The 18,317-nt window shown below is 35.1% G+C and overlaps 1 protein-coding gene and 1 long non-coding RNA gene across 3 annotated transcripts in view; one reads left to right on the top strand and one right to left on the bottom strand.

Annotated features, from left to right (window-relative positions):
- LOC118188817 (DIS3-like exonuclease 1) overlaps positions 1-18,317 on the bottom strand; it is a 218,659-nt gene that overhangs the window by 140,433 nt on the left and 59,909 nt on the right. The window lies entirely within an intron of this gene.
- Positions 533-12,133, top strand: LOC146997636 (uncharacterized). The gene is made up of 4 exons (XR_015040737.1): positions 533-603; positions 2,126-2,203; positions 2,441-2,506; positions 11,959-12,133. It is a non-coding gene; the product is annotated as an uncharacterized LOC146997636 (long non-coding RNA).

Raw genomic sequence — 18,317 nt, 5'->3', positions numbered from 1 at the left:
CTAAAAATTTTTTTACACGCAGAATCGCTAATTAAGAAACTATGTTGCGTGCAATTTGGCAGAAATATAAAGCAATAGGTCAGTTTTCGAATCACAATGTTAGAATCAGGTTTGAAATGAAATTTACTTAAATATTATATTTTAAAAAAATTAGTTTGAAATACGTAATTTTAATGTGTAGTTTGGAAAGCCATCAATAGATGGCGATACGAGTTAAAATTTAACATTGTAATCTTATTTCTGCAAAAATTCACGAAGTAATTGATTTTGATATCAGTTATAAATCATATTTTTTTCTAAATAATATTTAGAAGCGTTTCATATATTCCTTTATACACAGTTTTCACTAAACATTGTCAGCTGTCAGCAGAATGACGTTTACGGCAACCCTATTGCATTGCTATTCCGCACTCGTTTTGTTTACATTTATTTGTACTGTGGTCAGTTTGCAAAAAATATGCGAAAATATCAAGGACGACCAAAAAAACATCCTGGTTTTAATAAAAGATCCAGAATTCAGCGTAAACGTCGAGCTCAAGAAAAAAATATGAAATTAAATTCCCGAGATGTGGAAGATTCCGAACAAGCGGATGTTTTCGAAAGGTGAGAAATAATTTATTCTTTATATCGACTACCCCGTGTTTATGATTTCGTAGTAAGTTAATTCCGAAGTAAAATATGCGTATTTTTTTTATTGAAGGTCAGAAATTATTGATACAACTGCATCTGTGTCAAAGGAGAATCATTGCCCGGATGATTTTTTTTCCAAGTAAGTTTTTTTTTTTTTTTTTTTTTGTATGTGTGTGTATGAGGGGATGCTAATAATTGTTCAATTCTGTTATAAGAATTTATTCCTCCATTCACACTAAATTGTTGGGAAATATTGAAAGGGTAAATTCCAATTCACAAGGAATTGCTGAAATAATTGAATCTTTTCAAAAGTATGAGCATGTTCTTGCGATCTAAATTGAATTCACCATCATTACATGTATTATTGGAAATTTTATAGTCATATGTTTGCTACAAAATGCTTTGTCAGTTACCTATGGTATATTTTAACAGGTGTATGCACATTTATTCATGTGCTCGCTGTTCAACTTGCTTTTTTTTATTATGTCATTTACTTGGATGTTAAAACTTTCTTTTAGCGTTGGAACATTTTATGATCATTTATTAAAATTTATATATAAATATATATTATTGCTTGTTTATTTATGGTTCTGTGTATTTGTCATGTATGCATGTTGTGAAGTGTAGTTTTTGAAAAATATGTCACAAATGTTAAATTCCACCAAAAGCTGAATTGAATTGATATTGGGATGCAGGTAATTAGAAAATATCTGCTGTGTATTTTGAGCGTAAACCAAACTAGTGCCAAGAATGGGACCAATACGCTCAGGCTTGCTTAGCCTTTTTGCCATTGTCCAAATTGAATTATCTCCAGTATAAAGGGAGTGAATGCTTTCTCTGTATAACATTAAAATATCCGTCTGATCAAAAATCTACCAATAAGAAACTTTTCATATGTTATGTGACAGACTTTCTGCAAACAGAAGTCCTCAGCTCTGTTCTTGTACATGTTTTTTAATTGTGGTTCAGATGTGTACTTCTCAAAGGAATTCTTCTCATAGGAAGATTATCTGAACATTTAAAAACTATATTCTGCTTTTAGGGGCCTAATATTTTATGCCCCTAAAATTAATATTGAAATTTCTAAAATGTTGAAAAATATGTCATCTGGATTCTGTACAAAAAATATAATCCCCTTTTTCATTTCTGCATTTGCAATTCCTGCATTTTCTTTATTCCTACATTTTTTAATTGGAAGGAATTTCATTCGCAGAGCCCTCTAATTTATTCTTACAAATCATGTAGTAATGTACCATTTTAGATAGATATAAATAACACATTTTGTAATTTTTCTAAACTGTGGTTATACAGCATGATATAATAGCTACACAGGGTATGGCGAAACAGTATACAGCAATATCTGTCGCACTGTCTGAGATGGGTGGTAGTCATACATAGCTTAATGCTTAAATTTGTTATGTGTTATTTATTTATTCATGTTTTTTTTTTTTTTTTTCTTAATTATGTTATAGCAGTTTATTTCTTTCATTCTTAGGTCCGGAAGTGAAAAATTTGACTTTTCTACGCCAGAAGTTACAGCTAATGTTCCTAAGACAAACCAGGCTTTCCTGAGGTAAGTTGGTTTATTTTTAAAATAGATATTAGCTGTGCATGATATTACAGTTACTTAATTATGGTTAACGAATTATGTATTAATTTAGAAGTCAAGCAACCAAAATCAGCGTTATATTTTCAAATAGTGAATATTTCAAAATATGATGCTGATTTTTGTTGCTTGACTCTCAAATTAATACTTGGTCGGTGTGTTATTGTATCTTAATTAAACTAATTATGGTTCTTTTCTTCTCAGTTCTGATCTGGACATTTCAGTTATTGACTCTGACGTAGAAGGTAGAAATACAAGCTCTCTTTTGGGGTAAATATGTATTTCTCTATGCCAAAATTAAAATGTCATCATTTATGTTTTTCTTTTATGGTGTTACATTATGTTGTTTACATACTGATAGCTATTAAAACTGTTAAATATAATATTGTAGCTATCAAAAAGAGGGGGATGAATTTGATTTGTACTAAATTTGGACGTTTTGCATGAAAGAACTTGAAAATAAAAGATTTTTTTAAAAATATATTCATTGAAATCAGTGAAATTTTCAGTCGGGACACTGAAGCAAATGAAAATATTTTGGGGTTTGATTCTTTTGATGGGAGCCTCATCAATAAGCCTACTATCTTTTTTAAATATTGCTTCTTTTTCATTGTTTTCATGATGTTTTATGTTCCCTTCATGAAAGAGATTTTTAATAATTTAAATTTTGTTAATAAAATATAACAAAATGAAATCTGTGATTATGTGGCTGTTATTTTTTCCATATATATTTATTTGAGGAAAACCACAAATTTTATTATTTTACAGAATTTTTAAGAAAAATATAAGGATAAAATTTTTTAAATAATTCTGATTACTACCTTTGCTTTCCTCTCATAATGTGCCTCAAATTAGAGCAATTAGACAACAAATTTAAGTCGTGATCTTTTTTTTCCAAGTTTTTTTTTTAGGCTTAGGAGTATAAATTGCTTATCCCCACAAGACAGTGCATCTTCTTAGTATGCCATCCTAAGGCTCCGTTCACATGATGGTATAAATGTCATAGACGCATAATCATAAGGCACAAAATGTGGGAGTTCCATTCACACCTGCGAGAGAGGGTCTAAGCCATAGCCAATTAGAGAAGCTAAATTTGTGCATGCATGTATGTGTCTACAGCTTTCTCTCTCAATAGGTTTTATGTATATGCTCTGATTGGCCGACTCTTATATCAAGTCGGCACAAAGTTGAAAACTTCAAGCTTAATGCCCAAACTAGTTTTTGTGACATAGCAAGGTCTGACTACAAAGCGTTGTTAGTTGGGAATTATGACATTTATACAACGGCTTGAATAGAGCCTTAGAAAGCCATTTGGTAACTGAGTTATCCACCATGAAAGAGTTATTCTTGCCCCTCTGAATTCAGTGTTTACTGGAACACGAACATTTTATACTCAGGTGTAGAGGCCCTTCAAGTGAAACCTCCGGCACACAAAGCAGTGACTAATATTGCACGAGCAAATGACACTGCGAGCATGGAAGCAGCAGTTGTGAAGATGACTCATCTTCTTGTAGTAATATACTGGTAATCCAGTGTATTATTATTGTTAATTTATTTGCTATCTGTTGCCTAAATTTCCTAAACCTAATTGCGAATGGGCTGCCTGCATGGGCGTTTTCATGGTTTTCCCCGTGTATATGAGCCATTTCCCTTAGAAAGTCCTCCATGAAAGCATTCCTCCTCTTAGGAAGATCAAGTGCTTTGCTGTCATCAAATAAGCCAAATTTAAACCTAATTTGTAATATTTATATATATTAATTATATATATGTATATATATTGTATATATATATATTTTAGCTTGGAGTCTGAGCCTCTTCAGGAGAACCTTAATGATGAATTTCTGTGTCCTGATTCACATTTAATTATCGAAAGGGAAGATCGACGAAAGGCAAATCCATTACCATCTGGCAGAACAATTTGCAATATGTCTTTTGTAATAGTGCAGGCTAGGACATTAGAGCAACATTCCCTAAATTGTAAATTTGGAGGATCATTTATTTTTAACAAAGTGATTCGACGTGGTCTTGTCACTACATATAACTATGTATGTGATAAAATTTTATGTGGGGAAATGGCAACAATTTGTTCTGATATGGAGAAAAGCAGCCTAAATCAGCTTGCAGTATTAGGTGCGTTATCTACTGGCAGTGGATTTTCACAAGAGGAGGAAAAGTTTAGCATCATGGAAATTCCGTATATGAGCAACTCGACCTTTGCTTCTTGTGAGCGAACTACTGGCAAAATAATACAGGGATGTGCACAGGAAACTATGTGTGCTGCTATAGAAGAGGAGAAAAGGCAGGCAGAACTTCGCAATGATAAAGATAATGATGGTTATCACTGTATAACTGTCATTGTTGATGGAGGTTGGTGTAAAAGAAGCTATGGGCATGGTTACAATGCTTCAAGTGGCATATCTGTTATTATAGGCATGGTCACCCAGAAAATTTTGTTTGTTGGAATTCGCAACAAAGTGTGCCTTATATGCAGTGCTATTGAAGATGGCAAGATGCCAAATAAAGTGCACCTTTGTTGGCGAAATTGGAATGGGCCTTCTACAGGTATGGAAAGCAGTGCCATTGTGGAAGGTCTGAATTATCTCCAGTGTGTTCACAAAATACGTTGTACTCGACTTGTTGGAGATGGAGATGCTAACACAATGGCCAAAGTGAAAGAAAGCGTTTCATATGGAGGACGGGTGATCAAAGTAGAATGTGCTAACCATGCTGTTCGAAGATATCGCAGAGCTCTTGAGAAACTTCAGCAAAATACTGCGCGCTTCCCCGGGGCTAAAGGAATTGCTGCCCGTAAATTGCTGAAAATTAAAATGCCACTGTTAGTCAGAGGTGCTAGAGTAGCTATAAAAGCTCATGCTTTACCTAGCCATTATCAGCACACACAAGAAGCTATTGATGCATTAGTATCTGACTTGAGAAATGGGCCACATCATATATTTGGCAAGCATGATGCTTGTAGTGCTTTTTGTGCAAAAAAAGGTGCAGAGTTGGACAGCACATACAATGAAATTTTTTCCTCGGGTATGTTGCAAGCTATTGAAGCAGAAGTGGGAAGAGTACTGATATCGTGTAGCAGTACTCTTATTTGGAATGCCACAAATAATCCTGCTGAAAGCTTCATGAGTCAACTGTGTAAAACATCTGGTGGAAAAAGAGTTGATTTTTCCAAAGCTGGTGGCATGAACAGGCGTGCGAGTATTGCTGTCATGGCCTATCAAAATCCAGCACAGCAGTGGCAAAAAAATGCACAAAAAGCTGTAACAGGAAGTAGCCCCAGGACTCCAACTTTGAAATTCTTAGCTTCCAGAAATAAGCGCCATGTAAAACGTCTTGAGAGACGTAGACTTTTTGACATGGAGAAGAAAAAGAGAAATATGAGGAAAGCAGGACATATTCAGCAAGGTGGGGATATTTCTTATGGTGATTTTCCTGAGAAACCAGACCTATCAGATGAAGCATATGAATTGGCAGCTAAAAATTTTTTTATATCAATTGAAGTTCCAAAAAAAGATTCTCTTGAGGCCGTAACACGTGGACAGTCATCATCTGAAAGATGGCGTCATGAAAGATCAAGAAGAATATCATCATCCTTTTTCAAAGATGTTGCTGATAGGCGTCCAACAACACTCAGTGCTGCTTTAGTGAAACGTATCATATATAATGATAACGTTTCAACTAAAGCATTAAAGTATGGCTTGGCTAACGAAGCAGTAGCCTTAAATCAATACAAGGAAAAGCACATGGGAAAAAACATCAGACGTTGTGGCCTTTTTATTGATCCTAAATATCCCTTTCTTTGTACTTCGCCAGATGGATTGATAGACGAAGATGGATTACTTGAAATAAAATGTCCTTATACAGCCAGATTCTCAGCAGACTTGTCAGACTTTTTCAGCAAGCCTAATTCTGTTGGTCTTCGGATGGATGCTGATAATAATCTTTATTTACTGAAAAGCCACAAATATTATTTTCAAATTCAAGGGCAGTTAGCCATAACAGAGAGGAATTGGTGTGATTTATATATATGGTGCAGAGAAGATGCAATCACATTAAGAATACCCGAAGACAAAACTTTCTGGATCAGTTTAGTTCCAAAACTCGAAAAATTTTACGTGAATTGTATTCTTCCTGAGCTTGTTGATCCAAGAGCACCAAGAAAAATGTCTCTTAGAGAACCGAAGTATATTGTTGATGCTAGAGCACAGAATGAGAAACAAAAACAGGCCACTGCTTCTGTAAAACAAACACAAGAAAAAAGAGAAATTGAAATTTCAGAAGCAGATAAAATTATTTCATCTCCTAGAAAGAATGCAGGAGAGAAAAGAATCAGGAAACCAAAAATTATTTTTGATTTGTAATCAGTAACAAGCCAAGCCAGCACACCGTAACATTTCCTACGTCTGAATAAAAACTATGCCTGCAACAAAGCATTATGATTAAATCCATACCTAATTAGAATATTACCCCATTTCTCTAAAAAAAATATGTTCAAAAAGTCTCTGCTTTCAGTAATAGATACGTCTGATCAATTCTGCCATAATTCTGTAATCAATACTTGAAGCTAGAATCTCCTGTGCTGCACTGCCATTGCATCTCTTTTCTGAATGTTTCATCATCCACTTCTCATTCTAAATATTCCTGTGTGCTTTCATTTATAGCTGCTAACTTGTTGTGAACATTTTCTGCACCACATGTTATATTTTGCAGTGTAAATAATGCGTGCAATCATATATTTTGGTTTTAATCATCAGTAACTTTGGTAAAACTACATTTATGCAAAGAAGACTTCCATAAAGTCACAGTTTCTGTGAAAAAGAAAATAAGTTTGATGACCTCTGTCATAATTCAATAAATAATTTTTTAAAATAGCATCACCTGTGCTGCACTAACATTGGAAAAAATTAAAGTCATCTCTTTTCTGAATGTTTCCTCATGCACTTCTGTTTCTAAGTATTCTTGTGTGCTCTGATCCATAGCTGATAACTTGTTGAGAATATTTTCTGCACATGTTACACCTCTGAACTTAAATACTTGCAGTAAAGAAGTATTTTGGTTTGAATCATGTGTAACTCCAATATAAGTCCATTTCTCCAAGGAAAACCTCCACAAAGTCACTGCTTCTGTAGAAAAATAAGCCTGATGAATTCTGACAATTCAGTAATCAATTTTTGAAGATTACATCTTCTGTGCTGCACTGCTATTGCAGCAAATTAAAGTCATCTCGTTTCCGAATCCACTTCTGTTTCTAAGTATTCTTCTGTGCTTTGATCCATAGCTGCTAACTTGTGAACATTTTCTGCGCCACATATTATACTTCGCTATGTAAACAATACCTGTAATGATGTTTTTCGGTTTCAATCATCAGTAACTTCTGAATAACCACATGTTTGTAAAGAAAACCTCTATAAAGTCACTGCCTCTGTAGAAAGCAAAACAAGTCTGATAAACTCTGCCATAATTCAGCAGTCATTTTTTGAAGATAATCTCCTGTGCTGCACTGCCACTAATTATTAAAGATAACATCGTTTCTTTTGCCCTACCGTTGCAGAAAATGAAAATCTTTTCTTTTCTGAATTTGTTCTAGTACTCATGTGGCCTGATATGCTTGTTCTCTAAACATTCCTGTATATTTTCTGTGCAGCTGCTAACTTTTTGTGAACATTTTCTCCACCATACTGTATACACCTGCTTGTAAACAGTGATAGCCATTAAGTGATGTACATCTACATATACTTAATTTGAATACAAGAAATAAATATATGTCTGATGAACTCTGCCCTAATTCAGTAATCAATGTTTGAAGAGAGCATCTCCAGTGCTGCACGCGATTGCTGAAAATTAAATTGATCTCTTTTCCGAATGTTTCCACATCCACTTCTGCTTCTAAATATTCCTGTGTGCTTTCTCCATAGCTGCTAACATGTGAACATTTTCTTCACCACGTGTTATACTTCACAATGTAAAACAATGCCTGCAGTGAAGTATTTTGGTTTCATTCTTCTGTAATTCCAGTATAACTCCATTTCTCCAAGAAAGACCTCCACAAAGTCACTGCTTCTGTAGAAAAATGTGTCTGATAACTGTACCATAATTCAGTAATCAATGTTTGAAGAGAGCATCTCCAGTGCTGCACTGCTATTGCAGAAAATTAAATTGATCTCATTTCCAAATGTTTTGTCATCCACTTCTGCTTCTAAATATTCCTGTGTGCTTTTCCCGTAGCTGCTAACTTGAACATTTTCTGCACCATGTTTTTCTCAGAGTAAACAGTGCCTACAATGAAGTATTTTGGTTTTATTCATCAGTAATTTAAGTATAACCACATTTCTGTAATGACCTCCACAAAGTCACTGTTTCTGTAAAAAAATGTATCTGATGAACTCTGCCTTATTTCAGTAATCAACTTTTGAAGATTACATATCCTGTGCTCATTCCCATTGCAGAAGATATCTCTTTCCGAATGTTTCCTCATCCAGTTATGCTTCCAAATATTCCTGTGTGCTTTCATTTATAGCTGCTAACTTGTTGTGAGCATTTTCTGCACCAAGTGTTATACTTTTCAATGTAAACATTGTCTGCAATGAAATATTTTGTTTTTATTCATCAGTAATTTCAGTATAACTCCAGTTCTCCAAGGAAAAGCTCCACAAAGAAAGATCTCCAATACAATTATTTACATTGTGTATTCTGATAGGCTTTAGAAATTTTTGAAAGTATTGGAAATTAATAACTTGGCATCGAAAGTGAAATTACAATTGTACTGAGTAAAAAGACACGTTTTATTTACAGGAATTCTATTGGACATTGGGTATTTCCTGTATGCTACAACATGTGCTTTATAAAGCAAAAAGATACGTTGGATTTACAGGAATTCTATTGGACATGAGGGACTTTCCTGTATGCTACAACATGTGCTTTATAAGGCAAGGACATTGCTTAAGAGGGTATAGATATCGTTTGCGGAGAGGACTCCGAGACAGTGAGCGTTAAGTTGCTAGTTCCCCTCGCTTTGTGTTTCGCCTGATACTGCTATAGTAGTTTGGTGCGCCAACTTCAGTTAGGAGCACTGTAGGAAGGCCTAGCATGCCATATGGTTTTATTGAATTTTTTACTGATTTCTGCATTATTAATGAGCAATTTTTTCCAGTTTATTGTTTCTGAGATCACAAACTTGGAATATATATTCGAAAGTAGTGGTTCCTCTCACTGCTACTGAAGAATGTGACCTTGATTTCTTCAAACACCTTAAAATGCTTGCTCATAACGATTTCCTGCAGAAGCAAAAATGAGCATCCAGAGATGAAAGTTTCCAAACTCTTCAAAGCAAGCGGATAGCATTGAACAGCAACCTGGGGATGATGAAAGTCATAAAATCTGGTGACCCGACAGGCAAGAAAATTTAAATGATGATAGCTGCTATAAGCCGATCGGCGGAAGTTCAGATTCCGGCAATGAGCCAATAAGAAATAAAACTATTTGTCACCAGCCAGAAAGAGTAAGGAAAGTGTCTGCTAACATGAGAATGAAGGTTTTTGATGCTGCAAAAAAGCTGATGGAAATAGAAATGCCAGTACCCAGCCTGACATTCCCCCCCCCGGGGGTTGACGTAGAGAACTCTGCGAAGCTACTGGCTAGGATCTGTATCTAGGCAGTCTCGGCCACGGGGGTATAAAATTTATGAACTTAGTGGTTCTGAAGGCTCTGGGAAAGGTCACTTATTGGCCGGCCTCGGAGTCTGGCACGTCCTAGCGCAGCATGGTACTAGTAGCCCGGGGGTTTTCCCCCAGGTTCGCTGGGTAATGTCCCGCTGCGACGGGCTCGCCCAAGCGACTGGTAGGACTTAAAGTCCTGTTAATTGTCAAAGGAGCAAAGTCAACAGGCATACAAAATCTAAAATAGCCGAGTTCCAAGCACCTCATGCTAGATTAAGTATTGTGCAAGTTGACCTGATTGGGTTATTACCACCATCTGCTGGTAGGACGTATTATCTGACATTTATTGACCATTTTTCCTGTTAGGGAGAAGTAGTTTCTTTACCAGATATCACAAGAGAAATGGTTGTCAAAGCATTTTACAATCATTGGATTAGCAGATTTGTTGTGCCTAGTTCCATAATCTCAGATCAAGGAAGACAGTTTGAGTCGCAGCCTTTCAAGAGCCTTGCAAAAGTATGTGGTGCTAAAGTTTTACGTTCCACTCCATACCACCCACATTGCAGTGGGAAAATTGAGCAGTTTCTCAGAACTTAAAAAAATGCAATAAAGGCTCACAGCAACATCAGATGGACAGAAATCCTTCTAGGATTCAGAGTTGCAATATGTCCTGATACTAATCACTCTGTAGCTCAAATGGTATATTTTATGCAAATAAGGTTACCATGTGAGTTTTTCGACTACCTACCACTAAAACTAAACCTGAACCATTTGTAACAAATTTACTGTCTTTTATGGATCAGCACCAGTTTATCAACTGCTAACAAACATAAAATATTTATGCATAAAGACTTGAGATCATGTTCTCATGTGTTTGTGAGAACTGATCGTGTGAAAAAGGCACTTGAATTTGCTTATTGAGGGACCATTTTTTTGTGGTGAAAAAATATGATAAATATTTCCGAGTCTTAATTAAGGACAGACAAGTTAACATTTCATTGACAGACTGAAACCAGCTTATTTGTTAGTTTCGAACAAATTACTAGAAACAGTGACTAAAAATAAAAAACCATTTCACATTTCATGTACCCAAAATTCTGATATTGTACCTAACGTCAAATCTATTATTCTAGATGGTATGAAAATCAGAAAATGTGTTGGATTTAAGGACTAATGTTTTGTATATTTTGCTATACTTCATCATCTTCTAAATATTAGTAAATATATATCTGCATTAGTGATAATCAGCTGTGAGCACATAGTGCACCATCTGCAACTCATTTGGGTATAAACTATGCTAGTGATTATAATGTCCTTGCTTTTTCCCATATGCCATATGTTGCATGAAATTTTGTTATATGAATCTAGCTTCCTGTGAGGAATTTCTGTGATCTTTCTAGTATGTATGGTCAAGAATTAGGCTTGTGATATACTGTCATGATTTTGCCCACATGTTCCCTGAATATACTACCATTTCCTTAGGAAGACTTCCAAGAAGAATACTGTTGTGAGTTCTAAGCCTAACTATGGTTTGGAACTGTTTATAATGAATTATTGGGATTCTGCACATGTAATGTGGATGCAATTCTATTTCCATTTAGAAGATTTTCTGCAAAGGCAATGCTTTAGCTGTGAGATAATTCTGTTTTGGAAATAAAACTGATATTTATTTACATTTGTGGTATTTATAAGGCAGTTTATCAATAGCAGGTAGCATCTTGCCTCTTTGCTTTGATCAGGGCCTGTGCAACCAGTGGTAGTCAAAATTTTATAATTTAGCAGAGGGCACTGAGCAGCAAAATTTAGAGGCAAAAAAATGTTCAGAACTTACGAAGACATCAGCCAGCAGAATTTAGGATATGCAGAGATTGCACTGAGTGGCAATAGTGTTACATTTGCTATCTGCATTATTAATTTGTGAAACAATTTCAGCTGCTTGAAAATGCATTTTTCTGTTAGAAATTTGTATTTCTTGCAATTTCTTTTTTTTTGGGGGGGTCGAGAATATGGTGTTAAAAATATTTTATCATTTTCTTTTTTTTTTCTTTTCAGGTGAAAATTTTGTGCATGATTTGGCTTTCATTGAGACGTCTCTGGGTCAGGAGTTACTAAGGAAGAGAAACTTACATGCAGGTTGAAGCATGCAGTGTCAAATGTATAAGGAATATAAAAGATGCTGTATATTAGTATAAGTTTGAATAACCATAATAAAAAAATTTCTTGAAAATTGTGTTTTTTCTGCGAGTTATTAAAATTGGAAATAATTAATTACAATATTTATGAAAATTTTCGAAAATAAAAATACAAGTAGTATTTAAAAAGTACTGCAAAACTCATTTTTAAGTCGAAAAATTATTCTCAGATGAAATTCTTTATGCAAAAGGATTCGATTATGCAAAAGGACTTTTTTAGTATTTGAAAGGTTCATTTGAACCCAACAACTGAAACTAACGTATCCCCAGTTTATTGATACCAACCATTTTGTTGGTATCAATGAACCCACTACTTTCTAAAGGCATTTCTGTCAATTACTAAGGGCTAATGAACAAGTGTTGAATTCTCAAGATGAATGTTGCCGAAACAGAAAAAAGTGTACTTCAGAACATTCTGCAGTAGCTCAAACAAAGTCACGGACCTCATCTATACTGTAGTCAGAGAGAAATTATTCCCCTTCCTTTTCTTTCAAAAGCTGAGTTTCCAAACGCACAACGGGAGGCCGTTGCTAAAAGCTGTGGAACCAGTTTTATAGCTATTTTTAGCAACTTGTGAGCTGTTTTTCAGATAACACAGTAAATCTCGGGGAGGGGGAATTTGAAATCATGATCACTGCCGGTACGGCAGAATTTACGTACAGCAAAATTGTAAAATTCAGCGAAGCATCAAGCAATAAAATTTTAGAATTTTGTGGGAAGGGCACTTGACAACAGAATTTATTGCGTACAAAGTCAGCAAAATGCATAGCGCCGTACCTGATTCATGATACAGCAGTATTCATTACCAATAGCAAACTTGTTTGAGGATAAGTTTGAAAAAATGTTTTCTAGTTGTTACCTAAAATCGGTAAACAATAATCTTTGAAAGATTATTCGATTATATCGTTACTAATATGGTAAAAATTTGAAAAGCAATCAGAAGCCGTATCTCTAGGGTCTTCAAGTCACGATTTGTTTTTATTTGTTCGAATATGATATTTATATCTCTCTTCCTACAAGTATGTATCTTCGTACGTATAAAGTATCAAAAATAATAAAAGTAATTAATAAATTTTCTCTAGTTGCCCTGAAAACTACATCTGAATATAAAGATAAGAAAGACATCAGTAAATTGCTGTTGTTATTTGCTGATCATAATGGTAATCAACCGAACATGATCACATATACCGTCTTCAAAACTTTGATTTTTATCAAGCTTCATATAAATACTAGGTTTTTGTTAGTCACGTAATTTGACATCCTAAATTTAAGATGACAGATGAAATAATGACTAGTTCTGAATTAGCTCACTCAGGAAGTAAAATTTTCTCCTTCCCGTCAATATAGCATATTTATAGCTCCCAATGATGGCGATCACTAACTAAATATGTTATGGATTAGAACCCTATTGCACTCCATAAGTTTTTCTTTATTCGCTTTATGTGCATGCATGCATGCTTGGTTGTGGAAGAAATTAAACCCCCCCCCTTTTTTTTTTTTACTTAGGTTATTCGAATGTATACGCCAGACATTTATTTGTTGAACTGTAGTTATAATTTGGAACGTGGTGCTAGAGCCGTTGGAGCCGAACCGAACGTCAGTTTGTTTAGAATTATAGAGTTTGATTACGCCAAAGCAGGTGAATTTGGAAAACACCAAAATCGGTCATGCATCCAACTCGTTATCGAGGCTTGAACTCCGGATGAACTACCAGTGTTCGGCGGCTCGCTTGCTAGAACTGCGTTAGGCTCTTTGAATGTAGCAAAGCCACGAGGGTTACCTTCTTAAGATGGCAGGCCTTCGTGGAGTCATTTTCTGAAGGCTTAGATTAGGTTATTATGGCAAAGCACAGTAGGATGCCTTCATGTTGAACTTTCTTAGAGAAATTGACAACCCATACACGTTACACATACAGAAAATTATGAAAACGTCCATGCAGCCGGCCCGTTAGCCTTTATTCGAATCCAGGTCGAAACTACCAGTGTTCAGCGATTTAATTCCTCTACCGCGGGAGGGCCTAATTGCTGAAGGGAACTGGCTTGTATTCATGTTACACACGGTGAAAACAAACAATGCAACCAGCTGATTCGTCTGGCATCGAACCCAAACCAGTTCGAACTTCCAGTATTCAGTAGTTTTTAACCACTCGGCCACTGGTGGCGTGTGGTAGGAGCCACAGATAATGTACTGAGTAGCAAAAATCCCTAATAGTGGCCCTGGTTACTAGTAGGATTGTAAGTATATTGGTAATCATCCAATCTACAGCAAGGAAATTTCGGAGCTTAATTGTAAAGTCAAATGCGACACTCCGATAAACGTGGTATATGTAGAGATGGAAAAATTTATTATTTAAAATACTTGTATTTATTAGTAAACATTTTATAAAATTTATTCTTAATTTAGCGTTTAAGAATTCTAAGAGAGTTATCTGAGTATTTTTTCCTCCTTTGGTAATCCAATAAAATTGAGTAAATTTATGTTCTGTAATATCTTTGCGTGTTATATACATAGTTTTTTTTTTTTTTTTCAAAGTTAGACAAGTTTACACAAACAATATAGGTCGAAAAGGGAGCTGGTCTGCGCCCGGTGAGCCTGTCGGCAGCGTCGCAAAGCGTAATTTGACTAACGAAAAGATCATGCTTTGGATCTGGTGATCTGGATAGTCACTTGTGTTGAAAAATAAATTTATTTCAACAACATAGGCCAAAAATTTAGTTGATCTGCGCCCGTGAGTCCGTCGGCAGCATCGTAAAGCGTAATTTGACTAACAAAAAGATCATTCTTTTGTATTTGGTGGGATTGCCGTGGTATTAATCACAAATAGTATATGGAAAAAGGTAAAACCCTTGACAGTAAAGGATACAACGAGATGCTAGTGCATGTTGACGCTGCTATCAAGGAAAAGAGTCGAATTGAGTTCCGGCGCAGAAAGGTAACGTTCCATCAAGATAATACCATACGTGTCTGCATTCACCGGCTAGCCTCTGTACGGACTCGAAAGGGATCTTTCACCACATCCACCATATAACCCCGACATCGCACGTTCGGACTTTCAGCTACATCTTGCTGGTCCTATCTTCACTTCTGCACAAGACGTCCGAAATGAGGTTGACCTGTGTTTGGACTCGGGCTACCAAGTTTCCGAGCCGAAGGTTTTGAAAAACTACCAAAAAATTGGCAGAAAAGCATAGATTTTTGGTAGTGATTACTATCCGCACTAAAGGTACTGACTGCTTTTTTTTCATAACTTTATGAAGAACGTTCGTGCTTAAAATTTTCGTTACAACCATTAAATTCTGTAATTTATGAATTCCTTCCCACTTCTCATGTATTTATCAACTGTTCTTTATGAACCTGATATTCCTACAATTATCAGCTGTACTTTATAAATCTGATATGTAGAAACGCAATTTGATTTTATGCATTTCAGTATCAAGTGAAATCTATAAACTAATCGTTCATTATAACACTTTATGTTGTTTTCATTCAAAGCTGAACTCAGATAATGTGCCGAGGTTGAACTACCAGTAATAGGCGACTTTAGCGCTCGCCCGCTAGAATTTAGAGAGGAACTGAGTGCTAGAATTGGGTTAGGCTCTTTGAATATAGCAAAGCCACGAGGTGGCAGATAGCAGATGCTTTCGTGGAGGAAGTTTCTGAAGGCTTAGTTTAGTTTATAGCAAAGCTCCCCATACACGTTACACACGGGGAAGATTATGAAAACGCCCATGTAGCCAGCCCGTTCGCCTTGATTCGAACCCAGGTCGGAACTACCAGTGTTCAGCGATTTAACCGCTCGGCCGCGGGTGAGCCTAATTGCTGAAGGAAACTGGGTCGTATTCATGTTGCACAACAGGAAAACAAACCATGCAGCCAGCTGGTTCGCCTGGGATCGAACCGAAACCAGGTCGAACTTCCAGTAATCAATATTCTTAACCACTCAGCCACTGGCGGCGCGTGGCAGAAGTAAGAGCCACAGATATTGTAGTGAGCAGCAAAAACCTCTAATACTGGCTCTGGTTACTAGTAGAATTATATATTGGTAATAATCCAATCTACAGTAATGAAATTTCGGAGCATAATTGTGAAGTTAAATACGACACTCCGATAAACGTGATAAAGATGAAAAATTTTTTAAAAAAGGAAACTTACTATGCAAATACATGTATTCATTAGTAAACATTTTATAAAATTTATTCTTAATTTAGCGTTTATGAATTCTCAGAGAATTATCTCATCGAATTATTTTTTTCTCCTCTGGTAATCCAATATAATTGATTAAATTTATGTGCTGTTAATATCTTTGCCTGTTATGTACATAGTTTTTTTTTTTTTTTTTCCCGTTCAAAGTTAGATAAAACTGAACGTACGTTACACTGAAATTACTTTGTCTAGAAAGTAAGCGCTTGAGTAGAAACAGATGTTGGGTTTTATTTTTATGAGACATGAGATCGCTTTCTGTAAAGTAATGTTATAAAATTTTGAATTTGAAATAATCGTACTTCGTTTTTAGTAGCGCAGAATGATAAAGATTTAATGAGAATATAGCAAAGCATCTTTTTAGAGACGCTGTTATAATTTTGCTATTTTATTTTTTTATGGTAGGTCAAGGAAAAAGGCAGGCTGCTAAATACGGTAACAGCACATTACTCTGTTTCATATATAGCGAATCCGCTCTGAAATGAGGCACGAAGCGGTAAAGTAGCTGAACACCAGTATTTCGGTCCGAGTTTCGAATCCCGCGAAAGGACTGGTTGCGCTTTCGTGGTTTTACCCTGTGTAACGTGTCTAGGAGCCAATTTCCCTTAGAAAGTCTTCCACGAAGGCATCCTTTCCCTTAGGCAGATAGATCGTACCGGTGTTTATTTTATCAACAGTACTGGTTATTTTTAAAAATGATCATCCTAGAAAGGTGATTGCCAAAAAGTATTCACTTCGCATATTTATACGTTATGCATGAATATACTCTTTTTAGTCAATCTAATATATATAAATTATTAATGCTTTAAAAAAATTCAATTTTCAATATTCTGTTTCCTATTTGTTCCTGTTCAATGAAACAGATTCATACACAGCAAATCCAAATGCATCGCTACAGGAAGATGATAAACCAGCACAGTACGTAATTACAGTTACATCCGGAAAAGAGTAGATATACATATAAATACATAATATATATATACGGTATACAACGATATACAATATATATATATATATTATCGTTTTTTAGGATGTATCTATAATATGTATCATTTTACTTTATTAAAATATAATATTCAATTTTGTAATTTAGGAATTTCTTCTCCCTTATCATGTATTATCAGCTTGTACTTTATAAACCTGATACCCCTTCAATTATCAGCTGTATTTTATAAACCTGAAACATAGAAACGCAATTTGATTTTATGCATTTCAGTATCAAGTGAAATATTAAAACTGATTGTTCATTATAACACTTTATGTATTCATTCAAAGCGGATCTCAGATAATGTGCCGCAAATTATTTCCACACTAAGTTTTTTGTGCAAATAATACGTCCTGCTAGTGTTTTTGTAATAAAATGCATGTTATTAATTGATTTCGAATTTTCGTTGCATCTTGATATTGCTGCCAAAAGATATTCAATCAACAATAGTATCTTTTACTACGTTTATGTGTGTGGATACATAGACCATTTCTCCGTGTACTAGAAAAATTTGATAATGATTTATCCACTTTTGAAGTAAAAAAATAATAGTTAGGAGTGTTATACGATTTTATAATACAAGTAAAAAATATATATAAAGCTCTGGAAAGTGCTAACACATATTTATGGAATATTATGGATGGTAATTTATGAAATATTATGGATGGATGAGTAAATGGAATATTATGTGCGTGCTATATATGTATACACATATCATCAAGTATAAAATCATTTATATATAATTTTTATGTCGCGATGAAATTTGTTTTCTTCCGCAAAATAACGGCAAATTATGAAACATTACGCAACATTGAAAAGCGTGATGAACAAATTTTGCGAAAAGAAATAGTGACTGCTGCACGTATCTCACAGATATCTTTCATTCAACACAAAGGTGAAAAAGTTCTATTCCTGTTCAAAACATACCCTGCAGTCTGAGTCACAGACGGAAGAAATGACAGCAGGTCTTTTGTTCAACTGAGGGGATGTGTTTTATGGCTTACTCACTTTCCCGCCAAACAAGTACAGAGGAA

This window comes from Stegodyphus dumicola, chromosome 4 (genome assembly GCF_044657685.1).
Source record: "Stegodyphus dumicola isolate Sdum_Otavi_A_Nest chromosome 4, ASM4465768v1".
NCBI lineage: Eukaryota > Metazoa > Arthropoda > Arachnida > Araneae > Eresidae > Stegodyphus > Stegodyphus dumicola.
Note: the sequence above shows the minus strand (reverse complement) of the source record. Positions and strands in the feature narration are given on the sequence as shown.